This window comes from Balaenoptera physalus, assembly GCF_965194825.1.
Source record: "Balaenoptera physalus genome assembly, chromosome: 16".
Lineage (NCBI taxonomy): Eukaryota > Metazoa > Chordata > Mammalia > Artiodactyla > Balaenopteridae > Balaenoptera > Balaenoptera physalus.
In genome coordinates, this window is record NC_138898.1 from 92019889 (window position 1) to 92032458 (window position 12570).

Genomic DNA, 12570 nt, shown 5'->3' on the forward strand with positions numbered 1-12570 from the left:
GGCTCCCCAGCATCTGACACCGCTTCCGGGATCGGCGTCGGCGCGCGTCACGCCGCCCCGCCCACCGCGCGCCCCGCCCCCGCCCACCCGCCGCGCGCGCGCCAGCGCCCCGCCCACCCGAGGCACCGCCCGCCGACGCGCGCCGACGCCCCGCCCCAAGGTTCCTACCACCCGGAGGCTCCGCCCCCGCGCCCACCTGTGCAAGGCGGGCTGGCGGTACGTAGGACCGCAGGTGCACCGCGCGCTGCGCCCCACACGTGGCGGCAGTCGTCCCCATACGTCGAACCGAGCCGCGAGCACCCCCATTCTCCCTCGAGCTCGCCCTCTCTCGGCTCTGGGGAAGGGCAGCCTCCTGTTTGGACTCCACATCCGTGTTCTCCAGTTGGCCTCCCCTAACCCTAACCCTAACACCCCACCGCCCACCCCCGCGCGTCCCTTAGCCTCACCAGGGCCCTCGGGGCCCCGCCCTCCCCAGGAGTGGTCGCAGCGGCAGCCCGTGTCTGGGGACGGTCTAGTGGTCTTATCACAAGAGGAGATGGGTCCAGGGACACACACACCTCCCTGTCTGCGGGGTAGGCCGGCCCCACAAATGAGGAAAGGGCACCTGGAGTCCCCTCCTGATAGGCTCCCCTATCTTTTGATTTCCCGTCTTGACCAAGATATGAGTAAAGAGAACTGTTTCTCTTCTATTGGAAAGAGAACAACATAAAATGGTGATAAATGGCTTCAACCCATAGCCTCTATGTCTAGGGGTCCAAGACCCCCGGAACAGTGCCCACCTAAGGCCCAGCTGATGGTTGCCACGGGAAAACAGACCCAGCAAAGGCAGAACCAGCATGCTGCCCCGGCCTCAGGTCAGGGCCACCCCAGGAGAGGAGAGCCTCCACGCGCTGCAGACAGAGGACAAAGCTGGGGAGGTGACCCGTCCAGTCACACGGCCTGGCCCACTCCCCCCTCCCCAGCGCTTGGGTGGGAGGCCAAGCCCCTGGACGGTTCCTGGATCCTTCTCAGGAATAATAATGAGGCCACAAGTCTGAGTTCTGAGTAGAGAACAGGGAAAAATGCCGAGGCTCTGGGAGAGGGGGGCAGGCCTCCCACCATCTCAGGCCCCTCAGGGAATGGGAGAAAGTGCCGAGAGGTTTGCGGGTCTTGCGTTTGCAGTCGGTACCACGGGTGGGCTTCCTTCTGAGCAACCTGCTCTGCTGGGGCGCCTTGGCCTCGTGGGGCAACCAGGCATGCTGGAGCTTGCCGCCGGCCTCAACAGGAGCAGCTGCCAATAAACACAGCGGCAGCAGCGGTAGCCCGTCTCTCCAGGATGTTTTCAGAGCCGGAATTTGAAAGGTGTTTCCCCTTCCCTTAGCCCACACCCTCTGTCCTCAGAGGCTGTTGCTTTGTGGCCCTCTCAGCAGGACACCACAGTGAGTGATCAGGGTAATTGACTCTCTCCTCAGTGTGCTCGTTTCCCTAACTGGACTGCAGTCTCTTCATATAACCTTTGGTTGCTAAGAGCACTGTCTAAATAGTCTCATCAACACCATGAAAGTGGGGCCTGGAGAGGCTGCATTAGGTGGACCCAGGAGAGAGAGATCACACCTGTGCTGGAGCCGTTCACATCGGTTCACTTAGTTTCCTCGACTGTAAAATGGGCTTGGGAAACAAACTTATTTACAAAACAGAAACAGACTCACAGACTTAGAGAAGGAACTTATGGTTACGGGGGGCAGGGGGGAAGGAGCTGGGGAGGGAACGATTGGGAGTTTGGGACTGACGTGTACACACTGCTATATTTAAAATAGATAACCAGGGGCTTCCCTGGTGGCGCAGTGGTTAAGAATCCGCCTGCCAATGCAGGGGACACGGGTTCGAGCCCTGGTCTGGAAGATCCCACATGCCGCGGAGCAACTAAGCCCGTGCGCCACAACTACTGAGCCCATGCCACAACTACTGAAGCCCACGCGCCTAGAGCTTGTGCTCCGCAACAAGAGAAGCCACCACAATGAGAAGCCCTCACACCACAACGAAGAGTAACCTCTGCTCACAGCAACTAGAGAAAGCCCGCATGCAGCAACAAAGACCCAACGCAGCCAAAAATAAATAAAAAGTAAATTTTTAAAAATGTTTAAAAAAATAAAATAGATAACCAGGGACTTCTGTGGTGGTCCAGTGGTTAAGACTCTGTGCTCCCAATGCAGGGGGCCTGGGTTCAATCCCTGGTCAGGGAACTAGATCCTGCATGCTGCAACTAAGATCCAGCACAGCCAACTAACTAACTAAATAAATATTTTGAAAAATAAAATAAAAAATAAAATAGATAACCAACAAAGACCTACTGTACAGCACATGGAACTCTGCTCAGTACTCTGTAATAACCTAAATGGGAAAAGAATTTGAAAAAGGATACATGGGTATGTATAACTGAATTACTTTTCTGTACACCTGAAACCAGTACAACATTGTTAAGCAACTCTACTTACCCTGGGGCTTCCCTGGTGGCGCAGTGGTTAAGAATCTGCCTGCCAATGCAGGGGACACGGGTTTGATCCCTGGTCCAGGAAAATCCCACATGCTGCGGAGCAACTAAGCCCGTGCACCACAACTACTGAGCCTGCACTCTAGAGCCCGTGAGCCACAACTACTGAGCCAACGTGCCACAACTACTGAAGCCCACGTGCCTAGAGCCCGTGCTCCGCAACGAAGAGCAGGCCCCTCTCACTGCAACTAGAGAAAGCCTGCGCACAGCAACGAAGACCCAACGCAGCCAGAAATAAGTAAATAAATAAATATCAATCAATAAATAAACTCTACTTACTTCAATACAAAATAAAAAAATTTTTTAAATAAATAAAAAAATAAAATGGGCTTGATAAAATCAAATGAAGATGGGCTTTTTAAATAAATGATGTTGAGACAACATGATAACCATTTAGTAAAAGATAAAGTTGGGTCCACGGATAAAGTGTGGGTACAGCACGGTGTGCTGTACCACACGGTACAGCAGTATTATACATTTTGAATGGATCAAAGAATTAACATTTTAAAAAAGAAACCATGAAATGATGAAAAGGTTCTGGAAATGGATGGCGATGGTTGCACAACAATGCGAATGTACTTGATGCTGCTGAACTGAAACACTGAAAATGGTTAAAATAGTGAATATCACGTTATGTGTATGTCACCACGATAAAAATAAATAAGATTAAAAAAGCATTAAAATATTGAAGAATGCGTGAGTGACTTCCTTTAAAACTTTGCAGTGGGGAAAGGTTTTTCTAATCATGATCAAAAATCCAGACACACAAAGTAATTTAAGGCAAAAATCACCATAAGCAAAGTCACAACACAAAGTATAGACTAGGACTGTCCTCAAGTACAGAGTGCTCCTAGAAATGTAAAAGAAAAAGACAAATAAAAAAGAGCAAAGGAGAGAATTCCCTAGTGGCCCAGTGGGTAAGACTCCGTGCTCCCAATGCAGGGGGCTGGGGTTCAATCCCTGGTTGGGGAACAAATCCCACATGCCGCAACTAAGAAGTCCGCATGCCGCAACTAAGATCCCATGTGCCGCAACTAAGACCTGGTGCAGCCCAAATAAATAAATATTAAAAAGGACCAAAGGATACGAAGAGATCCTTCATAGAAAAAGACATCTAAATGACAAACACAGGAAAGATGTTTGTCATAAGAGAAAACGCACGTGATAATGAGGTTGCAACGCCGTTGCTCATCTGTCAGAATCCAAAAGGCAGACCACTTCCTCCGATGGCAGGGCTGGGCGAACGAGCCCTTGAGTACACTGCTGGTGAAGGTGCAGGAGGGGCATCTGGCAGCTTCTTCCATACTTACCTTGGACCTTACTTGTCCTCTGACCCAGCCATCCCACTCCTGGAAATCTGTGCCACACAGGCACCTGGTCAAATGTGAAATTGGGGGTGTACGAGCTCAGCATTGGGGCAGCGGCTATAATAAAGGAAGATGGGAGACCACCAAGTTGTCCTCATCAAGGGACCAGCTAAATAAACTGCGGGACACCTGTATGACAGAGTACTACGCAGCCATGCAAAAGGAATGCAGGAGAATGCCATGCACTGACACTGAAGACCTCGGGGTCTGTTGTAAATGAAAAATCAAGGTGCAGAACTGGGGGTGTGATGTGCTACCTTTAGTGTAAGGAAGGGAGGGATATAAAAATGTATACTGTCTGTCCTCTGTACCTTTGGGTTCCATATCCTGGGATGCAACCAATCTCAGACTGAAAATATTTGGGGGAAAAAATTCTGGAAAGTTCCAAAAAGCAAAAACTTGAGTTTGCAACACACTGGCAACTATTTACATGGCACTTGTATTATATGTTATAAGTAATCCAGAGATGATTGGAAGTATATGTACGTAGGTTTCATGCAAATACTGTGTTATTTTATGTAAGGGACTTGAGCATCCTCAGAGTTTGGTATCCGTGGAGGGCCAGCGACTGTATTCATGTCTGTACCTGCAGAAGGAAGCCTGGGAGGATAAAAAGGAAACTAAGGAAAAGGGTTGCCTTTGGCCGTTGGGGGACGATGGGGCACGGATAGAAACGAGATTGCTGTGTCAACTTCTTTATGTCATTCTGACTGCCAGACCGTGAAATGTATTAGGTCTTCAAAACTACAGAATCGAATTAAAAATGAAATAAAATGGAGGGAACTATGCCGACCTCACAGGACTGGTGTGAGGGTGCAGTTTCTAAATGGCCGCGAAGACCTTCGCACAACCCTCACCCTAACCCTGGTTGGCCTTCATAAATGGTCCTTTTCTGACCGCTTTATGGCAGAGACAGCACTGCTTACCCAGATACTCGGCTCCTCTTTGCCCTGGGAAGAGTCTTGTGACCATCAGGGCCCACGCCTGGGGTACACACACCTGCCCATCGCCCAGCTGGGCAGAGCTGGTTCTTAGGGAGGAGCCTGGGCCCCGCTCCCGGCCCAGGGTCCACCCCGCCCCCTCCTTCCGGAGAGCTGGAGGTCGGGCGTGCCGTGGGCAGACTCAGGTGGCCCTGGCCGAGGTCCAGGGAAAGGGAGGGACACTGGGGCCCCGAGATCAATTACTCAGCAGGGAGGTGAGGGGCAGCTCTAGCCGCGAGGGGCTCCCAGCACTTACTACCCCTCAGGATCCCCACAGTTGCCCCCAGAGCCCCAGACCCCAGAAAGGTAAGGGGCTGGAACCTTGGATGGGCCGGGCCATGGGGCACCTGCTGCAGGCCCCACCCCTCCACGGGCAGGCCAGCGGGGCTCTCTAGGAACTGAAGGGCCGGTATTGGCACCCCACGCCTGTGACGGGGCTGCCTTTCCTGGGGGATGTTTGCTGACCCAAGAACAAATGACGCCTGCCCTCGGCCCAGCCAGCGGTGCCCTCCCCTTGCCCAGCGCTGACCACATCTGCCCTTTGAGGATGGGGGACGTGAGGCTCGGGGAGGAGGGCACTGGCCGGGCAGAGCCAGGTCCCCTCCTTGGCCTTCCACCGTGCCACCGACGCACCTGCTCTCAGGGCCCCGCTGGGCTGCAGCCGTCCCTGGTCCCTCCCTCGGGAAAGCTTCCCCAGGGCCAAGGCCCCTCCTGGGATGCTCCCTGCAGCCTGGTCCTCCGCCGGGGAGCAGGGTTGGGGGTGGCTGGGAGGCTCTGCCTGCTCATCCCCTCCTGGCTTCTGGGGTGAAGGAGGTGGTCGGCATGGCTGGGGCAGGAGCCGGTCTGGAGCCCTCAGTCTTGAAAGGGTCTCCTCCTCCTCTAGCCAAGGGGAAAGGGGCCCCTCGGCATCTCAAATCTAGGAGGGGAGCAAGGGGCCCTGGAGAGGAGGAAGCAGAGTTTGGCGTCCAAAGACTCCTCTGTGCGGTCATCTCCGGGCCTGTCTCTGCACCTTGAACTGGGAATAGGATTGACTGCATCTCCGGGCCTGTCTCTGCACCCTTGAACTGGGAATAGGATTGACTGCATCTCCGGGCCTGTCTCTGCACCCTTGAACTGGGAATAGGATTGACTGCATCTCCGGGCCTGTCTCTGCACCCTTGAACTGGGAATAGGATTGACTGCATCTCCGGGCCTGTCTCTGCACCCTTGAACTGGGAATAGGATTGACTGCATCTCCGGGCCTGTCTCTGCACCCTTGAACTGGGAATAGGATTGACTGCATCTCCGGGCCTGTCTCTGCACCCTTGAACTGGGAATAGGATTGACTGCATCTCCGGGCCTGTCTCTGCACCCTTGAACTGGGAATAGGATTGACTGCATCTCCGGGCCTGTCTCTGCACCCTTGAACTGGGAATAGGATTGACTGCATCTCCGGGCCTGTCTCTGCACCCTTGAACTGGGAATAGGATTGACTGCATCTCCGGGCCTGTCTCTGCACCCTTGAACTGGGAATAGGATTGACTGCATCTCCGGGCCTGTCTCTGCACCCTTGAACTGGGAATAGGATTGACTGCATCTCCGGGCCTGTCTCTGCACCCTTGAGCTGGGAATAGGATTGACTGCATCTCCGGGCCTGTCTCTGCACCCTTGAGCTGGGAATAGGATTGACTGCATCTCCGGGCCTGTCTCTGCACCCTTGAGCTGGGAATAGGATTGACTGCATCTCCGGGCCTGTCTCTGCACCCTTGAGCTGGGAATAGGATTGACTGCATCTCCGGGCCTGTCTCTGCACCCTTGAGCTGGGAATAGGATTGACTGCATCTCCGGGCCTGTCTCTGCACCCTTGAGCTGGGAATAGGATTGACTGCATCTCCGGGCCTGTCTCTGCACCCTTGAGCTGGGAATAGGATTGACTGCATCTCCGGGCCTGTCTCTGCACCCTTGAGCTGGGAATAGGATTGACTGCATCTCCGGGCCTGTCTCTGCACCCTTGAGCTGGGAATAGGATTGACTGCATCTCCGGGCCTGTCTCTGCACCCTTGAACTGGGAATAGGATTGACTGCATCTCCGGGCCTGTCTCTGCACCCTTGAACTGGGAATAGGATTGACTGCATCTCCGGGCCTGTCTCTGCACCCTTGAACTGGGAATAGGATTGACTGCATCTCCGGGCCTGTCTCTGCACCCTTGAACTGGGAATAGGATTGACTGCATCTCCGGGCCTGTCTCTGCACCCTTGAACTGGGAATAGGATTGACTGCATCTCCGGGCCTGTCTCTGCACCCTTGAACTGGGAATAGGATTGACTGCATCTCCGGGCCTGTCTCTGCACCCTTGAACTGGGAATAGGATTGACTGCATCTCCGGGCCTGTCTCTGCACCCTTGAACTGGGAATAGGATTGACTGCATCTCCGGGCCTGTCTCTGCACCCTTGAACTGGGAATAGGATTGACTGCATCTCCGGGCCTGTCTCTGCACCCTTGAACTGGGAATAGGATTGACTGCATCTCCGGGCCTGTCTCTGCACCCTTGAACTGGGAATAGGATTGACTGCATCTCCGGGCCTGTCTCTGCACCCTTGAACTGGGAATAGGATTGACTGCATCTCCGGGCCTGTCTCTGCACCCTTGAACTGGGAATAGGATTGACTGCATCTCCGGGCCTGTCTCTGCACCCTTGAACTGGGAATAGGATTGACTGCATCTCCGGGCCTGTCTCTGCACCCTTGAACTGGGAATAGGATTGACTGCATCTCCGGGCCTGTCTCTGCACCCTTGAACTGGGAATAGGATTGACTGCATCTCCGGGCCTGTCTCTGCACCCTTGAACTGGGAATAGGATTGACTGCATCTCCGGGCCTGTCTCTGCACCCTTGAACTGGGAATAGGATTGACTGCATCTCCGGGCCTGTCTCTGCACCCTTGAACTGGGAATAGGATTGACTGCATCTCCGGGCCTGTCTCTGCACCCTTGAACTGGGAATAGGATTGACTGCATCTCCGGGCCTGTCTCTGCACCCTTGAACTGGGAATAGGATTGACTGCATCTCCGGGCCTGTCTCTGCACCCTTGAACTGGGAATAGGATTGACTGCATCTCCGGGCCTGTCTCTGCACCCTTGAACTGGGAATAGGATTGACTGCATCTCCGGGCCTGTCTCTGCACCCTTGAACTGGGAATAGGATTGACTGCATCTCCGGGCCTGTCTCTGCACCCTTGAACTGGGAATAGGATTGACTGCATCTCCGGGCCTGTCTCTGCACCCTTGAACTGGGAATAGGATTGACTGCATCTCCGGGCCTGTCTCTGCACCCTTGAACTGGGAATAGGATTGACTGCATCTCCGGGCCTGTCTCTGCACCCTTGAACTGGGAATAGGATTGACTGCATCTCCGGGCCTGTCTCTGCACCCTTGAACTGGGAATAGGATTGACTGCATCTCCGGGCCTGTCTCTGCACCCTTGAACTGGGAATAGGATTGACTGCATCTCCGGGCCTGTCTCTGCACCCTTGAACTGGGAATAGGATTGACTGCATCTCCGGGCCTGTCTCTGCACCCTTGAACTGGGAATAGGATTGACTGCATCTCCGGGCCTGTCTCTGCACCCTTGAACTGGGAATAGGATTGACTGCATCTCCGGGCCTGTCTCTGCACCCTTGAACTGGGAATAGGATTGACTGCATCTCCGGGCCTGTCTCTGCACCCTTGAACTGGGAATAGGATTGACTGCATCTCCGGGCCTGTCTCTGCACCCTTGAACTGGGAATAGGATTGACTGCATCTCCGGGCCTGTCTCTGCACCCTTGAACTGGGAATAGGATTGACTGCATCTCCGGGCCTGTCTCTGCACCCTTGAACTGGGAATAGGATTGACTGCATCTCCGGGCCTGTCTCTGCACCCTTGAACTGGGAATAGGATTGACTGCATCTCCGGGCCTGTCTCTGCACCCTTGAACTGGGAATAGGATTGACTGCATCTCCGGGCCTGTCTCTGCACCCTTGAACTGGGAATAGGATTGACTGCATCTCCGGGCCTGTCTCTGCACCCTTGAACTGGGAATAGGATTGACTGCATCTCCGGGCCTGTCTCTGCACCCTTGAACTGGGAATAGGATTGACTGCATCTCCGGGCCTGTCTCTGCACCCTTGAACTGGGAATAGGATTGACTGAGGCTCACATGGGGGGAGGGGAGCTCTTTGTAAAAGGCCAACTGTTCTCAAAGGAAAAGACTCCCGTTATCATGATTATGATTATTGTATGTTCGTGTATTGTTAAGTAACATAGCTGATTCCCAGTCACAACCTGAGAACAATTCTGTCAAGATTCCTAACCTCCCTTCCCCCTGCAACCCCCTGCCCGACTGCCAGCGACAGCAGTGTCCTCTGCAAAGCGCCCCCCCAAGGTGGGGTTCCCCCTAATATTTCCAGCCCATCAACTGCCGGCCGGCCAGTTGGAGAGGGCATATTGGCTGCTCTTGGGGTCTGCAGCCACTCCTCAAACTGGTACCCACGGCTACACAGATGCAACTTGGTCCCATTTTCCAGGTGGGACACCTGAGACCCAGGTGATGGCAAACTTGTGCTCGTGGCCACCAGTGTGTCACTGAACTTGCTCGTTCCCTCGTCTGAGGGCCTGGGGCCCAAACCCTGTGAATTACAACGAGTGGGGGCCAGCAGTGACCACGGCTCTGATACCAGGCTCTTACCAGGTACCCGTGTGGCAGGGAGGCCCGTGCTGTGTTCCCTCCCTCACCCCAGGAGACACACCTTTTATTCTGCAAATAAACACGCCTTTCCTGCCCTTGGAATTTAGAGATGCTGGAGGGCAGGGGTTCTCATCTAGGATGATTTGGCCTGGGGGACACTTGGCCGAGACAGGACACATTTTTGTATTCTTGGTAGTCACAGCTTGGAGAAGTGACGAAGACTGTTATCAGAAGTGTGTCTCTCAATAATTGCACTTGACTTTAGGATCCAAAAAAAAAAAATTTTTTTTTTTTTTTTTTTTTTGTGCCAAATCGTGCCTTTCCTTCTGGAATCGTAAGTGAACACGATAATGGTACCTGTTTACTCGGTGATGTGGATTTTGTTACAGAGAACACACCAGAGGCTCTCTCACCTGTGAAGCCAATAATGCTGTGTATGTGCGATCTGCGGAGAACGCCTGTAGTTTTCCCTGCAGATGCTGTGGGCTATTTAGGAGTAAATTCTGAATGGTTCTTCGCCCTGTTCTACCGAGAAAAAAAATTGCTTCTGGCGTCTAGTGGGTCGAGGCCAGGGTTGCTGCTAAACATCCTACAATGCACAGGACGGCCCCAGCAAACAAAGAATCATCCAGCACAAAATGTTAAGGAACTGCTCGGGGGAAATGCAAGTCACATGTCTCCCCCCACCCTCCCACAACAACAAGGATATTAATAGCTGAGCTTAGAGTCCTTTTCTGCCCCAGACACAGGGTGAGGCACTTAGATGCATTCATTAGCCATCCCCCCAACCCCCGCTGAAGAACCCAGCAAGACAGCTTTGTCATCTCCAAGTTAAGGAGGACAGAGAACCATGCCTGGGTATCTGGGTGCGGTGAAGTCGGTCCAAGTGACAGGCCTGTGCACAGGTGTTTATTCTGGCCTTATTCGTAATCTCCCCAAACTGAAACAGCCCACGCGTCCACCAACCCACGGGCACGGCTCGTTACCGGATGCCGTGGTCAGCGGTGGGCCAATCGCCAAGTCACGATTTCACGACTGTAGCGCCGTGTGCCCTGGGACGGCCCCGAAAACATCGTCCTCCAACTAGTGGAGCGGGTGTCATCTCCCAGGAAACCGGGCCAGGCCTTTGTGACAGCTTTGACCCACAGAGGACGGTGGAAGTGCCGTGCCATCCAGGCAGGTCATAAAAGGAACTGCTTGGTTTTTCCAAACACCAGCCAATCCTGTGACTCTCCGACACCAACGGGGCATCCTACGACTCGATTCAACTCCACCACTAACTCCCCTGGGTGAGGGCTCGGTCCCACGAGGTCCCCCCACAATTTCAGGTGCCCGTTCTGAGCCCTGGGTCCCCAGGCTCCCCACAGTCTACCTGGCTGACTACAAATTCCGGGGTTCCCATGAACCCGACCTCAGGTTCAATAATTCACTATATGAACAAAGCACTGAACGCAGGAAATCATTATACTCAGGACAGGTGCATCGCAGAGGCTTCAGCTCAGGAAGAGCTAATGGAAGGGGTGCACAAGGCAAGGCGTGTGCAGAGCCGGGTTGGGGTGCAGAGCTCCACACCCTCCTGGAGCAGCCGCCCTCCCCGCACACCTTGTGTACGCCAACCCGGATGCTCCTAGGATCTCTCCTTCTAGAGTTTTCATCAAGGTTTTTTATGTACACAAGATCGATCCAGCCACTGGCCATTGGCCATTGAACTCCATCTCCAGTGCCCCTCCTCTCCTCGGAGTCAGGGGTGGGTGGGGTGCAGCTGAAAGTTCCAACCCTCCCATCACATGGTTGGTTCCACCAGCAGCTGACTAGGGGCCCCACCCTGAGTCATCTCATTAGCATAAACTCAGGTGTGGTCCAAAGGGGCTTGTTAGGAATAACCAAAGACAGCCCTGTCCCTCAGGAAATTCCAAGGGCTTTGAGCTCTGTGCCAGGAATGCTGGAAGAAGACCAAACACATTCTTCTTACTATATTGTGTTGCCTGGCTCTGTCTCTCGGACCTCCTGACCTGGAAACCCGGTGCCATGCAGTGAGGAAGCCCAAGCCACGTGCAGGTGCCACTGCGAAGGTCCCAGCCTGTGGCCAGACGAAACGCGGATGCCTGCAGCCCATCTGTCTGCACCTGCCTCTCCCCCCACCCCCACCCCCCATGCACACACACAAGAACCGCCCAGCTGAGCCGAGTTAGCCCCGGACCAGGAGAGAGAATAACCCGAGCTGTGAATAATCCATCCCATGACCAATGCAGTCTGGATGTCACCCACCTGGAGGCTGGGCCTCCTCTCCCTCCATTGGCTGGCATTTCCTAAGCCTGAGAACGTCATGGTGGACCAAGACAACATGGGAATATCTGTCCCTAAATTCTGAGCCAAAGTTCGAACACATGATGTAGTATGAGTTTGTGGCGGTGCTTCTCAAAGAAAAGTGTCAACAGGGAAAAGTGGGACTGGGATGTGTGTTAGAATCTCTGGGACTTTTATTTATGTATGTATTTGCTTTTAAGAAAAGTGCATGGGGGCTTCCCTGGTGGCGCAGTGGTTAAGAATCCGCCTGCCAATGCAGGGGACACGGGTTCAAGCCCTGGTCCGAGAAGATACCACATGGCACAGGGCAACTAAGCCCGTGCGCCACAACTACTGAGCCTGCGCTCTGGAGCCCACGAGCCACAACTACTGAGCCCACGTGCCACAACTACTGAAGCCCGCGCACCTAGAGCCCGTGCTCTGCAACAAGAGAAGCCACGGCAATGAGAAGCCCGTGCACCGAAAGGAAGAGTAAACCCTGCTCGCTGCAACTAGAGTAAGCCCGCCTGCAGCAACGAAGACCCAATGCAGCCAAAAATAAATAAATAAATAAATAAATTTATTTTTAAAAAAGTGCTTGAGGGTATTTTTCTAATTTCAAACCTAATGTATGCTCTTTGCAGGAAGCTTGACAAACCCAAACAAGGAAACTAAATCCTGCGTAGCCACCCCACCGGCGA